This window comes from Buteo buteo, chromosome 26, assembly GCF_964188355.1.
Source record: "Buteo buteo chromosome 26, bButBut1.hap1.1, whole genome shotgun sequence".
NCBI lineage: Eukaryota > Metazoa > Chordata > Aves > Accipitriformes > Accipitridae > Buteo > Buteo buteo.
Genome location: NC_134196.1, coordinates 15,075,604 through 15,081,613, shown reverse-complemented (window position 1 = coordinate 15,081,613; position 6,010 = coordinate 15,075,604).

Below are 6,010 nucleotides of genomic sequence, written 5' to 3'. Positions count from 1 at the left end.
AGTACTTTGTGTATTTTCTGTAACACGAAATTAAGTTGGGCTAAAACTAATTCAGAATGAGACCTTACACACCAGAAGTTAATTATTAGATAGGAAAATTATTTATTCCTAAAACACCTTTAAAATTCCTAAAGAAACAAGCTTGCTGAGAATAAGGAATACTTTTCTTCCACTAAGCTGGTAACAGCAAAGCATGTTCTTTTTAGACACATGAAAACAACGCTGAAGCACTCCTTGAGAATGGCCTTGAAAACCGCAACTTTGCTGTATTACAAGTATTCTCACAGTAAGTCTGGTGGTGTCAGCTCACCAGCGCACACAGCTTTCATCAATTCATATTCTGCTTGTTTGCTTCCCTATGCTGTCTTTAAATCTAAACCTTTGTCCTGTAACAACTGTAATGAGCGCACACATAATTGTGGTTTATGGTATGCGCAGCGGTTGACAGCTCCTCCTCTGGGTTGAGTCCCCTCCACCCTGAATTACAGCAGTGATTTATTCTGCAGCACCCTCAAGACCAAACCCCTGGGCTATCTATGCAGCCTCATCCCTCCAGCACTCTCAGGGTGTGTTGGAAGGAAAACCTCTGAACCGCTGTGCTGCTCTCTCTGCAGGCAGGATGGCCCCCAGGAGAGCCGCAGATAAGAGCGATCCCTGTTCCCTGCTGCACTTCTGCAAAGGTGCCTGGTGCAGCCTGTCCCGCTGCACCTGCCTGCCGTACCCCAGCACAGCCACTCCTCAAAATCTCGGTGGTACAAATGGGACACCCGACCCCTCTGCTGCAATCCCAGCAGTGGGATAGGGGTTGGGACTTGCCACACCACGAAAAACACCATCCCAGCAGCAGGAGGGATGAGCTCCCGGAGGCCATCGGCATGGACACGTCCCCTCTGACCATTGCTAACTGCTTACGCAGACATCACTCAGCAGAGCTGCATAGACACGGATGAGGACCACTGTAAGACAGGACGGCATACTGTTTGAATACCATACATTGCTTTCCAGTTCCAGACTAATTCTGCTTATTTATAACACAGTAACTATAGACATTGCTACTCCTGAAATCTGGAAGTGTACAAGTTTCAAAAAACCAAACCTGAATGTCATGGAGGAGGCTTCTCTTGTCTGAAACTGTATCTCTAAATAGCTGAGCTTGAAAGAGAGGAAGCCTGGAGAACAGTCTTGTACCAGCCTGGGCTCAAAGTGCTGAGGCAGGTGCAATACATGAGTGAGCGGTGAAGATTTTTTTCAAATTCAGAGTGACTCCTGCTATCAGAAGTAAACAGAAATTAAAAAGGAAAAAGAAAATGAACAGAAACCTATGCAACTAAGTTATCCCAGAGCTCAAATGCTTTCAAAAATCAAAACCATCTGAAGGTGATCTTGACAGTGCTGTTCCTTTGTCTGTATATGCGTATAGCCCATTCAGAGAAAGAAAGAGATGTTTCATGCACTTAACACACTGAGGAGGTTTCAGTCAATTTAGAAGAGGAGATTAACTGCAGAAAGGTATTGCAAAAAATAGATTAGTGCTGATCTTAAGGGTAAAAACAAAGTTTAGGAGAGGTTTTTAAGCAAAGAGAAAGTGAAGCTATCCAAAAAACAGTGTGTGATTTAAAGCTGAAAATTTAGTTTCATACTTTTTCTGGAGGTAACTGAGCCTTCTGATTAACAACTCACATGGAAGTGGATTCAAACAGGGCAACTGAATTTGTTATCACCTCTTGCACTATACTTACCTTCTCTAATATACCTTCCTGCCTCGAGGGTTGGGATATCCACGCCATTTGCAAATCATCTCCTGATTACCCATAATTTTCAAACTGGCTCTGAACCACAGAGTGAATAGCTAAACGAAGAGAATGAGCAGGCTGATGGACAGTTGCGGGGGGGGGGGGGGGGGGGGGGGGGGGGGAGATGGAACACTATGCTCACGTGTATGAGCCCAGAACAATTAAATACCTACAGAAAGACAACTCTGGGCAAGAAATGACTAATACCAGCTATTTTCCTACAATAGCTGTGTCAGTAGGAGTTCTTGTAGATGCCCTTCAGTTTCAAGTTACACTTAATCCAATCTAACTGTGAGCCGCAACCAGAAGAGGAGGTGATATTCCTCCTTTCCCAGCACAGGCTGTTGCTGCCTTTGTTTGGGAGTGGAAACATGACCGTCCCTTTCCTTGTCAGCCTGCAGTTACATTGAAGTTAAGAGAACTTGAAATTTCAGTCTTTGAAAGCAAGTATGCAATCAAGGATTTGTGCCTGTTTGCCACCTCATTTGGAACACAACATTTTTTCTCATTTGTTGTCTGTGCAGTTTTATAAACTGAGACACGTCAGTGGAAAAAACTATTTCTTACACTTTAGAGTGTACAGGCTTTTACCATTTGGATATATTTTTTTTAATTATTATTTAGAACAATAAAAGAACGTGCACAGTGGCTCCAGGCAGCTTTGGAAAGATCAAAAGCTTCAGGACTACAACTAGAGGAACAAAACATATTCAATACTGTTGGACTAACATAGCTGGGACATAAGTTTATACAACAAAACATACATTGTGCAGATGTCAGCTAAGCCAAAGCCTCTTCTGATTCTGAGTACTATCCTGATTAACACAGCATTTTTTCTTATCTTATATCTTATCTTTTCACTTGTTATCTATAACATTACTGCATAAACAGTTTACTCTGATATTAAAATTAAAAGTCTGTTGGAAAATTCCTGTACCATTGTCAGTCTCAATTCCTCAGGGAAATTTCTAACATAATTTTTTTTTTAATGTAAAGATATATTTTTGCTGTGTTGCTGTTAGCAAAACTAGATAACTTAAAAAATATTATATTGAAACTGGTTCTGCCACTCTCACTCAAAGTAACACACTTAAATGTATTTTGAAGTCATCACACGCAATACAAAGGAGTGGGAAAAGTGTTCTCCTCTCCTTTGTCTTGCACCAGTAACATCCTAGCAGAAAAGGCTCCAAAAGGCCTTGGACAGGAAAGCGTGGAGAGGTCTTGCAGGCCAGCACGACATGCGTCATAAGGTTCTCAGAGCACCAGCTGCTGCTTTTATATTCAAAATGAGGATTATACTTGAATTTGCATTGTTACGGCACAGGAGACCAAAGGAACAATATACAAATAAATAGGCTCTTGTGGATACAATGAGAAACATGGACTTAATATATAGGCCACTTTCTTACACAGAGCTGCCAGTGTCCCTTTTTCCTCCCTCTTTTTATATCAAGGGAGCTCCAGCTGTTGTTGTCAGATGAAAGAATGTCCCATGGTGTGAAAGAGGAACTGATGGAAGGCACCAGTTCATCTGCCGCCACTCATTCTCATGTTGGGCTATGGGTTTGGAAGCTGTGCAATTACTTCATAAGCCACGGCTTTTGCTGTCCCCAGCAAACCTTACCAGGACTCTTCTCCCAGACCAAGCTGTACCACCAATAACTCCTTCTCTCATGACCACATTTCTATTTCAGCCCATGCTCTAACTCAGCCTTCTGAATTTTGCTGGGTGAAGGCAACATACGGTCTAAATAATTTTGACGTGTACAAAACACAAAACATTAACATTTTCACTAGAGTGGATCAACTCTTAAGATGCTCCATAGTGAGATTATAAATCATAAAGAAGCTATTGCTGACCACGGGAAAGATGAAGATATATTTAGTGAGTCTAGTCATGAAAAGAATGAAAACACAGCAGAAAGTAAACAGAACAGCTTGCATAATATTTAGTCTCCTACATTGTTTACAGAATTTGGTTAATGGTATGTATACAAGAATAAAAACGCTCACAGCCTATTCTGTACATGCCTGTGGGCAGTAAATCTAGCAAGTCAAACTATTCAGAAACGCTCCAGAATGGGAAAGCCTCCTGAGCACGAAACACAGCACAGGGCAGGGGGTCCAAGGGCTTCATTGATCACCCTTCATTATCTTAAAGAGCAAAGAAGAGGTGATGCCTTTTCCTCTTCAAATACCCCCATGGGGTCCCTCAAATGCTACTGGCAATCCCTGAGGTGGTTTCTGAGGTGACTGTAATGACTTTCTCATTCATATTTAATTTTCTTGCCCTTTTAAACATCATTACAATCTATGCATAACATTCTTAAGATATTCGGACGCATATAAAACATCCACCTGCACACAATCTGCGAATTCTCCTGTGAATTTTTGTCAGATCACTAGGATAGCAAGGGTTAAGTTTTCCTGACTTCAGTACCTTTGTTCAGTGTGGCCAGAAATATTAAGCTTCACAATGTTTCATTCTGTTCTGTAGAAGACTAGTCAATAAATCAGTTCATCATTAAGCAAACACATGAACCCAATAGATCTAAATACTTTAACAGTACCTGAGGGCACTGCGGCAAATCCAGAAGTGAATCTTCCTTGCAAAACCAATGAATCATTTAATTGACGTCTGACTTGTGCACTCATAAATGTGAACTTGTACTTCTAACCTGTGATCAAACACAGGATTATCAATCATAATGGTAACATTAAAAAGTTCAATTAAGACTTGCTGTTTGTTTGTCCTAAAGTGTTTTTTTTCAGGTGATATGCTGAACCGTTCCAAAGGGTAAGGGATCTGCTAGTTCCTCTAACCAGGAGACTCTGTCAACAGAGTTGAAAACAAACTCAATTACAGGGTTTCTGGATTCCAGAATTACTAACACCAGGAATGACACGAGGTCTGCAGCTGATAAATTTTAACGTACCACAAGCTGGATAAGAACTCCAGGAATAACATGTCTCCGTGCTAGAGGTATTTCCGGACTGTCAGCAGGTGTGCTCCACAGCACATCCTTTGCTGTGGTTCTCTGATTTTTCAGCTCTTTTCTGGTCTGTTCATCTTTCCTTCCAATGGAGACTACAACATGGGGGCAGCAAGATAGACAGGGATGGTCTGTTCCCAAGTCCTGGCCCCAAAGTGAAGTCAGGACAGTTTGGGACATGGATGCTGATCCAGGAATTGAGAAGTACTGCTAGTCATGGAAAAAGAAATTTTGAGTCCAGCTAAAGATAACACTTAGCATTTTTACTCCTTGCGGTGATGTTTTTACATTATTTTAATTCAGTCTGAGAAACACAAGCTTCTTGCTGTCAGCTCACGGTAAGGTAAAAAAGGCAGATTTATCTTTGGATGTGCAACATATCATACAACGCAGAACATCATCTACGATGTAGTAGAACACTATGCACATTGTGCATTACGCTCCAGGAGACGCTCACTGGTTTTGAAACATCTGGGGCTTAAACGTGGATCTGGGCAAGAGGCACATCCATTCAAAACCAACCTGAAGCTGTCTTTACAGCCCTAACAGTTCTGAATGCATGGAAAAAAAAAAAACCCTCTTGATTTGACACTCGTTTTCTTCACTTTGCGACGTTAAAGCCGAGCTCTGTACCAGCACAGTTCTTCAGAGTCCGGCTAAACACAGGATAGCGTGTGCTGGATTGTGTCCTTTCTGCACATGGTACTGCGCTCCTGCGCCCAGCCTCTCCATCCCTGGTTTGGAGATGTGGCACTCTGCCTCATTTTACAGATGTTAACTTAAGTCCTTGGCTATTCACAGCAATCATGCCACTTCTCCTCAGCCGGGCAGCGCTCCCCGGGGGAGCGAGGCTGAGCGGGAAGGAGACACGAGCAAGCACCCAGCAGAGCTTGCCTCAGCCCCATCCCCCGAGACCGAGAAGCCTCCCCCCAGCCCTGCAGGACACCCCACACGGCGAGGGCCCAGCGCCGCCGGCCCCGAGCCCCGCGCTCCCCTCCCAAGCTGAGGCGCGGCCCGCCCGCCCGCCCGCCGCCTCAACATGGCCGCTCCCCTCAGGGCGGACGCGCCAGCGGACTCAGTGGCGGGAAGGGGCCCACGCGGGGGCGGGGACTTGGCGAGGCGGGGCGGGGCGGACCCAGCGCCGGGGGTGGGTGGGGCTTCTCCAGCTCCGCCTTCCCTCCCCGCCCTCCCCGGGGCAGCCGCCACTTCTGCAGTTGCCGG